This window comes from Pteropus medius, unplaced genomic scaffold, assembly GCF_902729225.1.
Source record: "Pteropus medius unplaced genomic scaffold, Ma_sr-lr_union100, whole genome shotgun sequence".
NCBI lineage: Eukaryota > Metazoa > Chordata > Mammalia > Chiroptera > Pteropodidae > Pteropus > Pteropus medius.
The window spans coordinates 1-18,176 of record NW_024342475.1 but is presented as its reverse complement, the minus strand read 5'-3'; the positions used below and the strand labels follow the sequence as shown (position 1 = coordinate 18,176).

The window sequence follows — 18,176 nt, the reverse complement described above, 5'->3', positions numbered from 1 at the left end:
GAAAACTAAGATACCCATTCATGAGAGGCTTTGCAGAGCTTCAGATGAATCAAGTGTCTTTTGAGACAACACTTGCCCATCAAGGCTGTCCCTACCCCACTATGGTCCCCAGACTCACAAAAGGGTCAAGCCTCAGCACACCAAAAATAGAAATTATTTGGTTAGCCATAGGGAGGAGAGGGGATAAACCTCACAGGAGCAACAGAATGCAGCTCCTATGCATAAACAAGAGCACAAACACCCTTATATCTGTGAACCAGATATAAGAGTTCATCTGGAGATGGACCACAAAGCTGAAGAATGGAGCGTGTCCTCATACGGCCATTTCATGCCACACAGGTTGTAACCCCACGTCAAGGGCCTGGCATGTATTCTGGTAACGATACTGAAATACCTCTCACAAGGCAGGAACGGCATATATCAGTGTTGTACGATCAAGTAGTTGTCTGGTCATTGCCCTCGGTCCCAGGTGAAGGATGTTAAATTCTTAAGCCTTGGAATTTTCCGAGTGCTACGTCATCTGTGGGATTCAGGAGCGCTTCAGACCTAATCTGACTGCACCCTTTGCCATAAGAAAACTGTAAGCATAATGATAGCATTCCTGAGTCCTATAAATCTTTCTAGCAAAAATCCAGCCAGCGCGGGTCCTGCTAAGCGCAACCTAATGGGTAAGAGTGAGGAATTCCTGGGAACTCCAAAGCAGGGAGCAGTGCTAGATCTGAAGTTAGTCTTGTGGACCCCTCTGCACCCACAAGCGGGGTCAAAGCTGACTCTACATGGTTCACGTCAGAACTGGAACGCACCGCAATATTGCGTGAGGTCAGGGACTAATCCATCTAGAAGTGGGCATGCTGGCACGGGCCTCATATAAGTCAAAAGGCAACCAGACAACTAGAATGCTCAGACGGGCCTATGAGAACAGCACTAATGAAGGGACCAGAGCATCAGTGAGATGCAAGTGGATGGCAACCTTCAGAGAGCAGTGCTGGAAACAGGTGGTGCTGTTCCAGACGCGGCTCTAGAGTAGCAACAGGAAACAGGATCTGGCAATGGCAAGAGGTCAGCATGTAGTCCTCAGAAGATAGATGGGCATGGTTACATAAGAAGCAGCACTGTTGAGGGCAGCCTGGTCTGCAGAGACCGGGGAGGGAGATGGCTTCTTGAAGATGGCGTCCTCAGGAACGCAGCATGAAAGGCCAGCAAGGGTGTCACGTGATAGACAAAATCAAGACATGAAGTTAGAGGAGCAGAAGGCAGGGGTCAGCTGCCCCAATACAAAGTGATGATCCTTTGCCAAGATAACGCCTGAGAGTCCTTCCCACCCAGACTCTTAAATGATAAAGATGTCCGATGCCTGAAGAGTAGTGTGCCTACAACACCGAGTTAGGTGTAGCATTGTGCTTCCTTGGTGCTTCTTTGAAGGGGACGCATAGACATCATCTGGGTAACTGGACACCTGGAACCAAGGAGTATATGCAGGTATTTCCAGAGCTCTTGGATATCGAGCCCAGGTTCACCTGACATTCAATGAATCAAAACACCACCATAGATTATTGACATAAAGGGGTCAGAAATTCATGGATTCCTGAACCATTTGGATACATATGTCTGTCTCACGTTGGGCCCACTGGGTCTGTGGGCGCACCTTGTGGTCATTTCCTCCACTGTTGTTATATAATAAGAATGCATATATAGAGTTGTGAATACGATTCTCACAGTGGTTTCTACACCTGTAAGTAAAAGATTTTACAGCAGGAAACAAAAGTGATGTTCATTGGAGACATAAACCTCTCTGTCCCCTCCAATTACAATTCTAGAGAAGAAAAACCTATCACGTCCCAGGACAAGTGACAGAGATCAGCGCCTCCATCAAACTGAAGGACACAGGCATCATGGTCTACATCATTAGCCCATTTAATTCATCAGTCTCGTTTCTCCAAAATCCAGACAAATAATGGCCCATGATTACGAAAATAACCTATTGAACCAAAATATACCTGCTGTGACAAATGCATCTTAACTAGAGTAGTTCCAGACATATTCTCAAATGCGGGGCATACGGCTTTTCATGGGAAAACAGTGTTTCCAAAACTGGTCTGGAAGTGGATCAGCAACTGTCAGCATCTACATGGGAACAACTACCATGTACGTTCCTGTCTGCCTATGCATTCCAAAGGGTTCGAGAGAAGCTGCAGGACATCACATAATCCCAATGAGTATTATGGATGACGACATGATAATCGGACCAGCTGAATCAGAAATGACTAGGATTCTAAACGGCTTTGGAAGACACGAGACCCGTGTTCTCCTTAATGATCAATGAAAATGACATCGGTAAGGACAGAGGTACGAATGATGCCACTGACAGGATCAGATCTAGAGATCAGCAAGTTCAGCAAAGGGTGACAGTTCCATGGGCCGTAGGACCATGCACATCTGTGACCACTCAAAGATCTGCTACGACTGTGAAGCTTTAATGGCTCCAGTGGCCTTAGCCTCGCTGGACATCTTCTCGAGACTAGAGGCCGAGTTACTGCACTTGCACCTTTGTCTGATCATGTTAGGAGAATAATGCTTTGTCAAGTCTCTGTTGAAACATAATAGGAGAATTACGTGCAGACTCCTGGGCATCTAAAGCATAGCCATGCCTTCTACAGCAATAGATCCATAGCTGCCAACCAGATTCTTGGCCTCGGGAGAGACCGAGTGTCTGAATGTAGGAGGTAACACGTGCAGGCAGCCAGGACTCATCGTTATTGCCTGGTTTCTATCACACTCACTAACACAAGGCTGGGTGGAGACAGCATCAGTTATAATAAATGGGGGTGATACGCCCCAGGTAACACAGAAGTAGGTTACAAAGAGCACTAGCACCGACCACTCAAGCGCTGTGTCCTGTCACACAGTTCTCACCTATGGACTCACAGAATGTTCACTCTGACTAGTTAAGAAGGAAAGGCCCCACATGCTCCCAAAGTGTTCTTCACCTCAATCCCTAACCCATGTGGCACACACACCTGTGCAAACTCCAATCGCCTTCACACATTCACCTACAGATCCCTGGGACATGGCATGCTTATTGGCTAGGATGGAGGAGGGTTTGGGAAGAGGGGGTGATATTTTGCTTTCCTGCAGCACTCCCAAGAGATGCTGACAGCATCTGACCTGAAACCACGCTTTAAACAAGCTGCACACGTCACCCTGGTCAGAGGCGGACAGTGAAAAACACTCTGCAAAGAGCTTCCTGTGCATTTTGTCCCCTGCCCTGCACTCACACCTTCTGCCAGACGGCAATTCCTTTTCTTTTACAGTCAGACTACTTCACAAACTCCCTTCCTGACTCATTCTAAGGCCCTCACCTCAAGTCTCTTATGTTCATGGTGTCCTCAGCCCTTCAATCCCTTGTCACTCCCAGACTCTTAGCCCCACTCCGGATGCTCACCGACCTCTCCCACGGAGCCCCTGTGCCATGCCTCCTGCTGGCCTGTGCCTCTGCTGTTCTTTCTTGTCCTTTATGCCCGGGCAGTGTTGTGTGATTTCAAGAACCTTAACATTTCCTCTGTTTCAATATTGCATTCTGAAACCCACCCCAGTCTGGAAGGACAGCACCCTCCACTTCATCACAATAATTTTGGCTGCCGCCCCCTTACATGGTAGGTCCACAACCCACCCCGCTCCCCGAATCAGTATCCTCAGCCGCAAGCTTAGACTCCTCGGAAACGCCGTCTTCCATGGAACCAGTAGATCCTCCTAATCCCGGGATTTACAATTTCCCATCGCGACTCTGAACAGAACCCTCTCTCTCCGTGCCTTTCCCTGCTGCCTCCCTCGGCCTTTAAACCTCCATTACTGGGGCAGGTTCTTGATGGTTCAGCCCAATGCCCACTAGCCAACAAGAGCAGGCATAAAAACAAGGCATCTCACCCAATTGGAGCTCTTTCTCCCATCCAGTGTCCTGTTTGTTGACTCTCTATCAGGCAAGCACACTGAGATTGCCACAGTGACAATGAAAGCAAAGAGGTGAGAACAGAAATGTCTGCCCCGAGGTGGATGCCCAAGTGACCAATGGGGAGTGAGCACTCGGTGAGGCCATGAGGCAGGTGTCGGTAGCCGGGCTCTTTCGTCCTCTAGGGAGTGAACACTATGGCTATTTCAAAACTTGTTCCAGTCAAGAGTCTGTGAGATTCATGAGAGTACTTCTCATTAACTTGCCATGCGGTTCCTTAAAGGTGAAGTGAAAGTGTACATGGAGTTAGAAGGGTGTCGGCATAAGGCCTGTGGCTGTGGTGCACCCCTCCCGGCATCTATGGGCTCATGAGAACAACACCTGCTTCTTTGGGGACTTCTTTAGAAATACTACTATAACTTAAAAATGGTCACTCCTCACACATGAGAACTATTCCGTTTCTGCTAAACCGCTGTACGTTCCTCATGCCCTGTAAGAGGGAGATTTGCCTCACCGCCTGCCCTGTTTGTACTTAGCTGACGTGGCGCCCACACATTGGTGGGGTGCGTTTATGCTCCACACTCTCATTGGCCAGACTTCTTTGGGGGAGAGGCCTATCTGAGACTTCCGTATAATACGCCGGCGCTCCCAGCATGCAGTCATTGTTGGCCTGAAACCTCTGGACCCTGACGCTAAATTCTTTCGGTGGTTTCAATGGATTCACTTCCTTCATATCTCTTAGAGATGGCCAAGGAGAAAGTAGTGCTTCTTGTGGCCATGATGCTCTCAATGGTGCTATGGAAATTTGTGAGAGGTAAATTAATGACTTACGGAATGCGGCTAGCCTTGCCATTCTTGGACAAAGTGTGTCCAGATTTCATTGAAAAGGGGCTGACTTTCCTACTCCCCAAGATAGCGTCAGCTGCATGCAACCTCTCTCATGTGAACGGTTTAAAGAACAAGATCACACATTTCTTTCAAAGGATGATGCATCGCCAACCAGAACGTCAGATTCTGGTTTAATTTCTGCTTGTGCTCCAGGTAGGTAGCTACCCAGCACAATCCTGTGACTTCTTAAAAGGCAACCCCTCGTATGATGTTTATGATTTTACACCTCGAGGGAAGCGAACGGAGGAGATTGCGGCCTCATTATTAAACATCTGTATAAAAATAACATTATGGAAATTTTTAGAATATGAGCCTGCTTTAAAATTTGTGTATGGATCTAGATTGTACCTACAAAATCTTTGAGAAGTCTCTTTTACTTTTCTGATGTTTTCATTTTTTATTTGTTCCTAGTGAATTCTTAAAAGATAACCTGACATATTATTTTTTATGAGACGACACATCGTGAAAACTCAACAGAGGAGATTGCGGCTTTAACTATCAATCTCGTTCGTTATAGTAACCATCGACAGGAGCACCCACAGATCTCTGTCTTAACTGTGTGGACTGATTTCTCGGATGTGGTTTCATCAACTACTGGCATGAAATCTTGACTCTGAACTTTGCTTTCGTCATGGTCCTAAGTCCGCCTGCCTGACAAAGAAGAACTGGAAAGTGAGAGAATGAGGGATGGCTTCACAGGAATGTGGTCTCAGAGCTGGTTGTACGGTGACTGCCTTCTCGTTTGGGGGTGAGTGTCCGGTGGGTCTTTGACTAGGAGGGGAGGTCTCCACCTGGCACAGAAACATGACGAGCAGGGTGGACATCCACATGGGGGCAGGAGGGTCGAGAGGTGTGAGCCAGGGTGGGCTGTAGGGCATGGGAGGTATCAAAGGTAAAATTCTAGAACGGACTCCTCAGGAGGCTTTGTAAACCTGCCTGGGCAGCATAGCAACAGCGTGGCGGGGAAGAGGGCACTTCCGGGTGTGAGGGGAGGAGAAGACTTGGGAGGTAAGCTTAAAAGGCCGCAGACAGAAAATGGCCGCAGACAGAAAATGGCCACATGAGGAAGTCAGAGCAATGAAGAGGGCCCAGAGCGGGTGACTTGGGGAGGGACAAAATGTGGTCGGCAGAGAAGGAAGGTTAAGCTTTGTCTCTTAAAGAAACCCCCAAACCTGTGAGAACAGAGTTTGGATGGGGAAGCCTATGGAATTGAACAAGCCTCTGTGCTGTCACAAAAATGATAAGGTTTAAGATCGAAGCACCACAGGATAGAATTAAGTCCTCATTTCTTTTGCATAAAGAAATAAAAGTGCAGGCAACTTCTCTCAACCCCTTTAGAATCAATCAACTTTGACATTCAACTCCAGTGCTCCAGGGTAGAGCCCTCTCTTCATCCCCTTCCCCTTCCTTCTTCTGTTCTCCTCGCTCCTCCTTGCTAGATTCTTCTGGGCTCTGCGCACACCAGGCTCATCCTGGCCACCCACATGCTTCTCCTCCCTCCACTCATCTTTTCTAGATCTGCCTCCCCACACTCCAGGTCTTCCTAGTTCTTGATCTCCTTCCTCCACCCATCCCCCAGGTTTCCAAGATTCTTCTGCGCTCTATACACTCCAAACTCTGGCTGGTGCTCGACTTCCTGGCCCTACCGTCTGCAGTTTTGTAGATTCTCTGGGCTCTGAACACGCCAAGGTCTTGGCGCCCTCTGCCCTCCCCTGCCCGCTTCTCATGCCCAGGCTCCTGTACCGCCTCCAACTGGGCCTCGGTTGGTTCACTTACTCATAAATCTTGGTATCTTCATAAGTGGAAAGCTCCGCAGAAGGACGACTTGATGTTTGGAGGTCGACATTAACTTTCCCACAGCACAACAGGAAATGCTGCCACCACGAGACCCAGACGCAGCTTTGGGAGCAAGTGCGCACGTCTCAGCTTGTTAAGAACTGAAAACTTGAAACCCTGCCTTAGCTCTGGAAACTGAAATTTGGGTATTTTTTCACCACCTCAAGCCAGTTCTTCATTGGCTATGCTCCCCCAAGGCAGTTGAAACCCCCTTCTGCTCTGCACCCCACGCTTAACCCACTTCCTCTTCTGAAATGATCACAGCCTCTGTCTCCCCAGGGTCTTCATGTCATTCTTCAGTCTCTGCTCACTCTCTGGATATCTGACACCATCTGGGTTGCAGTCACTCTCTTTACCTTACACCCTGGGCCCTGTCCCCTCTTGGCCTGTCATTCATCAGGCCTCCCTTCCTAACGTGCGAGCTCCAGTGCCCCTAGGGGCATGTTTCTGTGTGTCCCTCAATCTAATGCCCTTAGCACACACTTCATGCCCATGGGTGGACACACAGATACACAAACACACACCCAATCGCATACACAATCACACACATGCACACATACACAACCATACACACAATCGCACACACAGAAACACACATGCAATATATTAGACGGTGAAATAGCCTATGTTCTAGGGTTATATGTCTTGATAAATTGGCCATCCAAAGAATGTTTATTGTTTGATTCTTAGTTTTCATTAGAAATTGAGAATCTTAAGAGTTAAATTGCAGCGTATGTCATTAAAACGAATGGGAATGATAAGGAAAACAACTTTGAAAGCATGCAAGTATGACATGCTTTCAGTTAAAGTTGTAAGGTGATCTTTTTAGTCAATGTCCACATATTTTTATATATTTTGACAAGTTTCCCAAATTTCAGACGATAGAGTCTTGAAAAGATATTTAAACAGTTAGGCTTAGTGGGTGTGTTGAATTGCTTATGATGCATTGTAAAAAGACAACGATAAAGTTCTAGGGTATATTGTATGGGTCAACAACAGCTGTCAATTCCTCAAAGAGTCGGGGCAATGGGAAAACCAAGACTACAGTCGGGTTCTTCCCTGCTCAAGATCTAGCCCTATTTTTCGGTTTCAGGATACCTTCACGCACCACAGCGCATTTAAGCTGGACTCTGTTCAGCTGCCACTTAGTAAGGGTTACCGATATATTCTCGCTGTTGTGTGTATATTTTCTGAATGATTCTACTGCCAGAGGCTAATGCCCTCCCAGTAGAAAAGAAACCGTGAGAAAACCTGTTTCCCTCTTGGGGTTTGCTTTCCAAGAGCTCCTGTCAGGGGTATTCACAGCCTGCCATATGCCACGGGATGGTGGCTCGAGACCTGTCACAGTTTTTCTTCCTGACCTCTGAGAAATAGGCTCCTGGTGTTGATGAGATAATGTTAATCTGTGAGGATTTGCTTCTGCTACAGAAAACCTTGCAGGCTTTGCTGGACCACCTATAACAAAGAACGAGGGTGGTGAGTCTGCAGAAAATTCAAGGTCCAGGCACTGCAGTAAATTCATTCGAGGTCATGTTGTCAGGTAAGAGAAATGTTGTCCCCAAGCCTACCATTAACAAAGTATGAGCCTATGCCATATAAAACATATAAAAGAGGCACTGGCTCTTCTGGGGATTCTGGGACACTAGCAAGCCTTCCTATCCCATTGACCGTGATACCTTCACCCACTTCATCACCCAGTTAAGGAGGGACATATATAGAAGTGGGGACCCGAACAACTGGCTGCCTGAGAAGGCAAAAATACTAGTCTGACAGATTAAAGCTCTTGGAGTCTCACAGGCAGGATAGCCATGCATTAGATAGTTCAGGAACCTCGGAAGGCATGGCATAAGCATTATGGCAAAAACACCAAAAGGATCGAGGTCCCTTGGGTTTTTCTCCCAAGGATGGAAGGGGGCACAGATCAGATATACACCCTAATAGGACGACCAGTTACAGTAAAAACTTTTCTTTCCATCGAGAGTGTGTCAAGAACATGATCTACTGACCAGCCTCTGCTATGGCTCAGAATCTTCCACGAAGCAAATGGCATGCCTTTTTAGAGGAGACGAGTGCTTGTCACATAGTCCTGTTTCTCTAGAGATCCTGTCAGACTCAGTTGAATTTGTGAAACCTCCAAGCGCTCCTGGCCCCATGCCTTGTCGAATCCTGCAACATGCGAAGAAGGAACAAGGGAAGTTCTACTGGGGCTTAATGTCCCGATGGCTGTAGCCGAGTTAGCCTCTCTATCTTCTTTTGAACCACCCACTGATATTATCTTGGAAAAAAGAGGAACAAATCACAGGATCCATGGGCTGAGATAAGAGTGATAGGGTTGGTAATCACGCATGAGCCCTGGAAACTGACAGGCTATTCTAAGAGGATTGATTCTGTGGTGAGGACAATGGGAGGTGGAGGTGGAGATGATCATGACGAAACTTTTATGAAAGTAAGAGACGTAAAAAGGTATCTGAGATCACATCCTAGAGCCTGAGGTGGATCTCATTGTGTTCTACGTCCCTGCTCATAAGGCATCCACACCTCGAGGTGATCGGGAAGCAGATGCCCGGGCAGATATACATACTTTAGCGACGGACCTGTCAGTGGACACTGCAGGTTTTACACATTAGAAAAATGGGCACCCTATGCCCGGTGGCATCGGACATAGCTAAGAAAGAGGTGCTGGAGCCTAAGCCAAGCCACCTGTTTGGGAGTAGCAAAGGCCCCAGTTTGAGCCTATCTACGCACCAAAGCCCCCAACTGGTAATGGATAGGCACTTGACTGCACGGGCATCTTCCCTTGAGCTAGGGCTTCCAACATGCTGCTGTGTGTCAACACTGCATCTGATTTCACTGAAACCTTCCCAGGTTGGTGAGAAAACCAGGCCACTAGCATAAAGGGACAATATATCTAATGACTATGTATATGTACCCCATTGGTAGATACTGACCATTAGGCACATTTTAAAGGCTGTGATGTACAAGAGTGAGCATAAAAACAGGATAACGAACGGTTGTTCTACTTCCATAATAATTCACAAGCCGGAGGGCTGGTGGAATGGAAATAATGTCCTTAAAGAACGGATAACATTACTAACTGGGAAGCCTTCCTTGGTCAAGTGGACAAAGGTGCTTTCCAGGCATTAATACATTTCAATGATGAACCTGTGGGGCCTATTGCCTGGTATGCCAGATGCAGAACTCTGACCCAGGTTGTCGGGAGCCTTAAAGCCTGCACCCAAAGATAAGAATCACATCCTGAATAAACTCTGCTATCTGTGACCATTTGGACAGCCAGGGCACTGGGAAGTGCCGGCCTTATCTCGTGTCTTTGATCCCCATTCCGCCGCCTGCAGAGCGGGAGCCTGCAACTTCTCACACAGCCCATCTGTTTCTGACCAGCCAGGCAGAAATCACCTTCTCTGGTGGTCGCCAATAAGCTTGTAACGAAATACTCTCTGATCAGTCCCGCCCCTGCCCTCTCCACCTGAGTGTATAAATATAACCACTTGAAAATAAAATTTTGAGGCTTGATCAGAACACTGTCTTGCCTCCACTCTTTTCTCCCGCCCATGTTTCTTCAAGGTGCGGTCCTCCTCGGGTTCTACGCAATAACTAGGTCCTGCAGGTCGGGACAAGTGGCGCCCAACGTGGGGCTCGAGGCACGGACCTTCACCGGACAGCGCAACAAGTAAAAGGCGTGCACGCAACTAGGAGTGCCTTCCCGGCGACTGCGACCCCCAGACGTCGGAACGGCGGGTAAGTCATTGCTGTCCCATTTTTAACATGGGCCATTCAATCTCCAGAGAGGAGACCTTTATCAAAGAGATAAAGAAGTCGTTAAGGGAGAGAGGAGTTAGGGTTAAGAAAAAGGATTTGGTTAGTTTTTTCTGTTTTGTTGATGAAAAATGTCCGTGGTTCATTCTTAGCGGCCCAGATATTCATCCCTTGAGTTGGCAAAAAGTAGGAAAAGATTTAAATAGATTACTAGAAAGAGAGGGACCAAATGCTGTCCCTGTTAGTTGTCTCAGTTATTGGGGACTCATTCGAGATATCATTGAAGGGGCCGAAACTGATAGTAATAAGAGACAGCTGCTATCGGTAGCCACTGAAACGCTCAAACAGCTCTCTCGCCCCCCATCCGTTAAAGGTGGAGCTACCTCTTCCCCCGTCCTTCTGTAGTCGTGGACATAGAGCCCTCGTCTCCGTCTGGAGGCCCTTATTCTCAAATATACCCCATAATCCCAAAACCCGGCCCTGAACCCCTTGATCCCGGAGATGCAACTGTTCTGGAGGACGAGGCCGCCAAATATCATGAGCCTGTTTGGCCTTCATCTCATACCCTTTTTGCTGCAGGGAAGCCTGCCACGTGCCCCCCTCCTTACAACCCCCTCCATATCCCTCAGGCGGTTCTTGACCCCTTTTTGGAGACAAAGAAACAACTGCAACAACAAATTCAAAGCCTCAAAAGCGTCTTTACTTTACAGAGTGAATTGGCTAATTTACAATTAGAAGTCTCCGCTCTACAAAATTCTATTTTTTCGGGGCCTCAATCTAAGCCCCCTAAGGGACCCCGGACCAAACCCTTTGTTTTCCCCATCATGACTCCATCCGGTACCAAACCCTCACAGGACCCGGATACAACTCAGAAGGCGTCTACTGACGCCCAAGAGGCCTCTAGAGCCAGCACACCTGATGACCCAGCTTGTGAGGATGTGGCACAATCTGAGGAAGAAGAGAAAAGCCCACATAATGATTCTGAAAATGAGGGAGACTATCAGAACCTTTTGCCTACTGTAGAACGGATAAAATTTAAAACTGTCAAAGATTTACACAGTGCTATAAAGAGCTATGGCCTCACAGCTCCCTTTACCCTGTCCATACTTGAAAGTTTGCCTGGCGATGGCTTTCTGTTGCCGGGAGAATGGACAAAAGTGGCCCAATCTGTGCTGAGTAGGGGAGAGTTTTTAACTTGGAAAACAGAATTTTTTGACAGGGGGGAAACTCAGGCAGTGAGCAACCAGAAAAATCCCCGGTCTCCCATGGCCACCTGGACTGCTGATAAGATATGTGGGAAGGGAAACTTGTAAAACAGCTTGCTTATGAAAATGCTAATGCTGCCTGTAAAGCGGCTTTAAAGGGGCACATCCGAAATCTCGATATTCATGGGATGATTCGCTTATGCAATGATGTCGATTCCACCGCCCATCAAATAAAGTTGGCCATCGGGGCTGTAATGCAACATGCTAATAGTAACACTCCTGTTCCCCAAAATACCCCCATTGCCGCTCGGTGTTGCTTCCGCTGCGGACAACCTGGACATGTTGCCCGACAATGCTCACTTCCCTGTACCGGGCAGATCTTAGCTCCCCCTACAGTTCCTGTTCCCGTACTCCGCGCTCCGGGATTTTGCCCGCGCTGTAAGAGAGGGAAGCATTGGGCTAGTGAGTGCCGCTCTAAAACTGATGTCGCGGGCAACCCACTTCTTCCCTTGTCGGGAAACGGGAAGAGGGCCCAGCCCCGGGGCCCAATGCCCATCCAATTCCTCCCGGCTACGGGGCCCCGACAGCCGAACAACCAGGCACCCTCCAACGAGCCACCCCAGGCAGCGCAGGATTGGACCTCTGTGCCACCTCCGGTACAATATTAATACCTGAGGATGGGCCCCAAGTCATTAATACTGGGGTCTTCGGTCCTCCCCCTTCTGGAACATACTTCCTAATTCTGGGACGGGCCTCAGCCACTTTATCTGGTATTACCATCTTTCCCTCGGTAGTAGATGCTGACTATGAGGGGGAAATAAAGGTCCTGGCGGCGGCCACGAAAGGGCCTTTAAATATTTCTCCTGGCCAAAGAATTGCTCAAGCACTCCCTGTGCCTTTTACAAAGGGGCTCCCTCATAAGGGGGGTCACCGCGGTGCTTCAAATCCCGGGTCCTCGGATGCATACTGGGTCCAACCCCTTACCAAGGAGCGACCCCTTCTCATGCTGTCTATAGATGGAAAGTCTTTTGAGGGCTTACTTGATTCGGGTGCAGATTCCACTGTTCTTTCCCAAGAACATTGGCCCTCCTCTTGGCCGTTACAGCCCTCCTCCACCCACCTTCAAGGTATTGGCCAATCTCATAATACCCTACAGAGTAGCAAGATTCTTACGTGGTCAGATGGAGAAGGAAACTCTGGTCAAATCCAACCCTTTGTGGTCCCAGGTCTACCTGTTAACTTGTGGGGGAGAGATATTTTGGCACAAATGGGGGCAATATTATGCAGCCCTAACGAGGTGGTCACCAAACAAATGTTACAATCTGGGTTCATACCTGGTAAAGGACTTGGAAAATCTAATCAGGGAATTAACTCACCCATTGAGACCACCCCAAAAACAAACCGTCATGGTCTAGGGTATAAGGAGCATTTTTCATAAGGGTTACTGATCCTCCTGCACCCCAGGCGGATAAGATCCATTGGAAATCAGGGGATCCTGTCTGGGTTGATCAGTGGCCCCTCCCCTCTTATAAGATTTCGGCCGCCCTCCGTTTAGTGCAGGAACAATTACAGGCTGGCCGTTTGGGGCCCTCTTTTTCCAGTAATCTCAAGAATGGTACCTGGAGGCTTTTACAGGACCTAAGAGAAGTTAATAAAACAATGCAAATCATGGGGCCCTTACAGCCTGGGCTGCCTTCCCCCGTTGCTATTCCCAACATAATATAATATGAATATGAATGATGTAATAATATTATAAATGGTGATGGATAGTCTTGTAAATAATATAACAATATTATAGATGATAATAAATAATGTTGAGTAATAGTGGAATGATTAAAATATTAACTGGATAATAAATAATATTATAAATAACATAATGGTACTATAGATGATAATAAATAATATTATGGATAAATAATATAATATTATAAATAATAATAAATAATATTATAAATAATATAATGTTATAAATAATAATAAATAATATTATAAGTAATATAATATTATAAATAACAATAAATAATATTATAAATAATATAATATTATAAATAATATTAAATAATATTATAAACAATATAATATTATAAATAATATTAAATAATAATATAATATAAATATAAATAATATAAATATAATGCTTCAGCCACACAAAAAAACACACTGGTTACCCCACAGGCTAATTAAGCCATTTAACCCTACCCAGGGTGACCCCTGAGAAGCTTTCTCTGCTTAATTTCAGAATGATGTTCCTTCTGCTCATGTTTCTGCTGCCCTCCTGCATCGCGCATAGAATATTCAACTTTACTTGGACTGTCGTCAATGAAGCGGGTGACATTGCTTATACTACCTCAACTTTGGCAAGTACAACCCCATGGCCTACACTTACTCCAGACCTATGCGGCCTAGCTGCCGGAGCCGCACCAGCCTGGGGACTCCCGGATACTTTTCTCCCCCTTTCCAAGGCACCTAGTAGCCTCCACCAGAGAGATCAATTTTTTGCCCCTGCAGGGTGTAATACACCCCGTAGGAGGACCTTTCTTAGAGAATCTGATTTTTATGTCTGCCCAGGCGGGCACAGAAGTAGAAACCTTAATTATCGATGTGGATTCAGAGATTCCTCCTTTTGTGCCTCCTGGGGATGTGAAACTACTGGCGACGCCTACTGGCACCCTGTCTCTACATGGGATTATATAACCGTTAAAAAGGGTTGGAGTAACTCCCGGCGTAACAATACACCCACCCCTGAATGCCAGAGTGCACATACAACCCAAGGATGGTGCACTCCCCTTCTTTTACCGATAAAGGGAAAAGAGCACCCCTTGAGGGATGGACAAGGGGACATGAATGGGGCCTGAGAGCCTATGTAAGTGGAACAGATCCAGGGTTCACATTCAAGGTGAAGCTAATTCGCTCCTCACCTAATACTGAACCAAAAATTGTTTTAGGCCCAAATAAAGCCCTGTCTCGGCCGCAAAGCCCCCAAACACCCCTCCAAGAGAATACTCCTCTCCCTCCCCAAAGCACTGCTTATCAAGCCCGTTTGCCCCCCGTTAGGCTTTCCACAGGTGAGGCCCTAGAGGCCCTAGCTAATGCCACTGCACAGTCCCTTAACACCTCGACCTATGAGGATTGCTGGATGTGTTTTTCCCCTGTTCCCCCTCTTTATGAAGGCATTGCAACTGTCTCGCCAGACATGACCTATACCAATGATTCACGGCAGACACGCTGGGTGGACTCTCCTTTTTCTGAGTCCTCTCCCGGGCTTACATTGGCCCAATTGTCAGGAATTGGCCTCTGCATTCATAGTACCTCATTGCTTCTTCCCTCTGAATTATTGCCTATTTGCAATACCTCCCATACGCCTCTAACACAACACCATTTCCTTGTTGCTCCCCAAGGAATGTATTTTGCTTGCTCTTTTGGAATAACCCCATCTATTGTTCCCCAGTTATTGGTAGAAAATCATGAATATTGTGTCCTAGTTGTGCTGCTACCTAAGGTCTCAATACATCCTCCTGAAGATTTGATTCCCTTTTATCATAGTGCCCCGCGTGTCAAAAGGGAACCTGTAACTGCCATCACTCTGGCAGTCCTCTTGGGGTTGGGGGCCACCGGAGCAGGGACCGGCATTGCCTCTATAATTACTACAAATCAACAATTCCATACCCTTAGCTTGGCCATAGATAAAGACATTCAAAATCTGCAAGAAGGCCTTGATAACCTTAAAGAATCTGTTGTTTCACTTTCTGAGGTAGTGCTTCAAAATCGCCGCGGTCTTGACCTTCTATTTCTTAAAGAAGGCGGTCTGTGCGCTGCCCTTAAAGAAGAATGTTGTTTTTACAAAGACAAAACTGGGTTAGTCCAAGACAGTATTGAAAAAATAAAGAAAAATCTGGAGACCCGGCAAAAACAAAGAGAAAAGGACGAAGCCTGGTATAAAAGTTGGGCCTCTAAAACCCCCTGGCTGTCCACCCTACTTCCTACTATTCTCAGACCTCTAGCAGGGTTCCTCCTTTTACTGTCGATTGGCCCCTGGGCAGTGCAAAAACTAACTGCTTTTATTAAAGCACAGGTTGATCAACTAGTTAAACCAGCTGTTGCCGTCCACTACCACCACTTGACAACTCAGGATGATGACGATGTGGAGCAAGATCCCCGGCACCCTAGAAATCTTAACCCCTCTAAAACACCACTGCGCCTGCATCGACTTCTTTAAGGCCTAGCTCCCCCCCGCACATGGGGCGGCATGAAACTAGAGACATGCCTACCTCACCCTTGGAGGAGGGTCTAGAGGTATGGGCACCGAGCAGAGTGACGGGCAAAGCACCGCAAGGAAGGGCCCTTCTGTGCCTTCTCTAGTCCTTCCTGAGAACATGCCTGACTTGCATAGAGGTTGGTATCATATTAATCTTACACAAACCGGCTCTGCCTCTCCTCCCCAAAAGATACCAAGAGCCATAGCTGGTGAGTTCATTAAAAGCTCACGGGAGGAGTCGGGCCTCTGTTCCCTCTCTCGGTCAAAGCCCACCTTTCTAAAAAAGAAAGGGAGGAGATGTCGGGAGCCTTAAAGCCTGCACCCAAAGATAAGAATCACATCCTGAATAAACTCTGCTATCTGTGACCATTTGGACAGCCAGGGCACTGGGAAGTGCCGGCCTTATCTCGTGTCTTTGATCCCCATTCCGCCGCCTGCAGAGCGGGAGCCTGCAACTTCTCACACAGCCCATCTGTTTCTGACCAGCCAGGCAGAAATCACCTTCTCTGGTGGTCGCCAATAAGCTTGTAACGAAATACTCTCTGATCAGTCCCGCCCCTGCCCTCTCCACCTGAGTGTATAAATATAACCACTTGAAAATAAAATTTTGAGGCTTGATCAGAACACTGTCTTGCCTCCACTCTTTTCTCCCGCCCATATTTTCTTCAAGGTGCGGTCCTCCTCGGGTTCTACGCAATAACTAGGTCCTGCAGGTCGGGACACCAGGTACCCAATATGTTAAAAGTGCAGAAAACAATGAACATAGTGGTAACCCAACGCTTCCCACGGGCCCATGTGCTATGATAATGAAGGCGCCGAACCCTGTTGTTCCTAGAAGAGGGACCATTCATTCGAATCTGCAATGGGGCATTCCACAGGGATGAGTCAGTCACTTCATGCTCCTAGGTGGGGAGGAATTGCTCAGTCTCTGGTGGGACTCTGTCATCCTCTGGCCATTGGAAGCAACTATCCGTGGACTGGTACGTACACCGTAGAAATAGAGAGAAAATAGGGATCCTGGTCTGGCATATTATCCCCCTGTTCACCTCTGGAATCCAGAAAGCACCACCTGCCCTGGTGAACAGGTAAGGTTCACAAAGCCTGGACAGATGCCCAAGCATGCAGCTACTTTAGCATCCACAAATCTCTCTCTGACCTGGGATTTGTGCTGTTCCGGTAGCATCAAGTTGTAGCCTGGGCACTTGTGCCATCATCTAATTTGATTTTAGTGTTACAACCAAATAAATCTGCTAACGTTTATTGTGCTCTAAGCGATCCAACCGCAGGCCAGGCAACCTAGGAGCACACTGCTTTGGTCCATGAGGGCATGTTGGGAAACTGTTCTTTACACTTTGATTTCTTTTTCTAATGTGTTTTTGTTTCCACGCACGTGTCTTTATTGTGGCCGTGATCTCTGTCTCCACCATGGAACATCGGCAACGTGGCAAACTACCTCCGTGCTGATGAAGCCCCTCACTGACCACTCAGGGCACCTTGCGGAAGAGGAGGGCGCGTGAGATTGTAAGAGCCGGTCATGAGGGGTGGAGTGTGGAGGAGAGACTGTTCCCGATGTGATTACTGCTGGAACCACAAGCTTGACCCAGCCAGATCTGGACCAGAACAGAGATTGCTTCCCCTAAATGCCCTCAGAGACTGTAGGATCTACCGTTCCCCATTGTGCTGGCTCCTGGACAAGGCTGCTGCCTTCCCTGGGGCAAGCATGTAACATGCTGTCCCCTTATCTGGAGCGGTCTAGGCCCAGTGCTCCTATCCATCCTGCCTCACATTGTGGAGGATATCGATATTATTTGCCGCCCATCTAGACACGTCTCCTCTGTAAGTTTCCTTAATAAACTCGTGATATCAGACTAGAGTTGTCAGCCTGTTTCTTCAGTCTCTCCAGCCCAGGGCACTTCCCACCATTTGCATTCAATACACCTAGGATCCCGTATGATCTCATGCTAACATACGTCTCGGGATGGGGCTGCTCCCTCGGCAAACCTAGCATTTGGTTAAGAGGTTGGTTTTGAGCCATCTTGTCTGCCAGGGATAAAAGTGGATATTGAGACTGAGTTGATGAAATGACCCTTGTCGATCACACCAGACAGTGTAATGAAAGCCCAATATGCACTGTGGACCCAGATAAGCTTTTGGTTGGCAAACACTTTGATGTGGCTGTAGATAACGTGTCCTGATCCCATGGGGGAGAGGACGCTGGAGCTTTATGTGTGGAAACCTCTAAGGCCGAGCCCTGCGTTTCCCTCCTTTTGCT

General features: G+C 47.5%; 1 protein-coding gene and 1 long non-coding RNA gene across 8 annotated transcripts in view; one reads left to right on the top strand and one right to left on the bottom strand.

Moving 5' to 3' along the window:
* CD177 (CD177 molecule) overlaps window positions 1–6,874 on the bottom strand; it is a 39,640-nt gene extending 32,766 nt beyond the window's left edge. For 2 of the 7 annotated variants that reach the window (XR_005653551.1, XR_005653552.1), the window contains exons 1-2: window positions 6,611–6,874; window positions 395–3,083 (exon numbers count right to left, since the gene is read on the bottom strand). The gene's annotated coding sequence lies outside the window, so the exon portion shown is untranslated. The remainder of the gene's footprint in view (window positions 1–394; window positions 3,084–6,610) is intronic. The other 5 variants (XM_039866047.1, XM_039866048.1, XM_039866049.1 and 2 more) reach the window with 3 other exon arrangements.
* Window positions 6,875–9,646: 2,772 nt separating this feature from the next.
* Window positions 9,647–17,777, top strand: LOC120605217 (uncharacterized). Its single transcript, XR_005653554.1, has 3 exons — window positions 9,647–9,879; window positions 16,631–16,989; window positions 17,374–17,777. It is a non-coding gene; the product is annotated as an uncharacterized LOC120605217 (long non-coding RNA).
* Window positions 17,778–18,176: the final 399 nt, after the last annotated feature.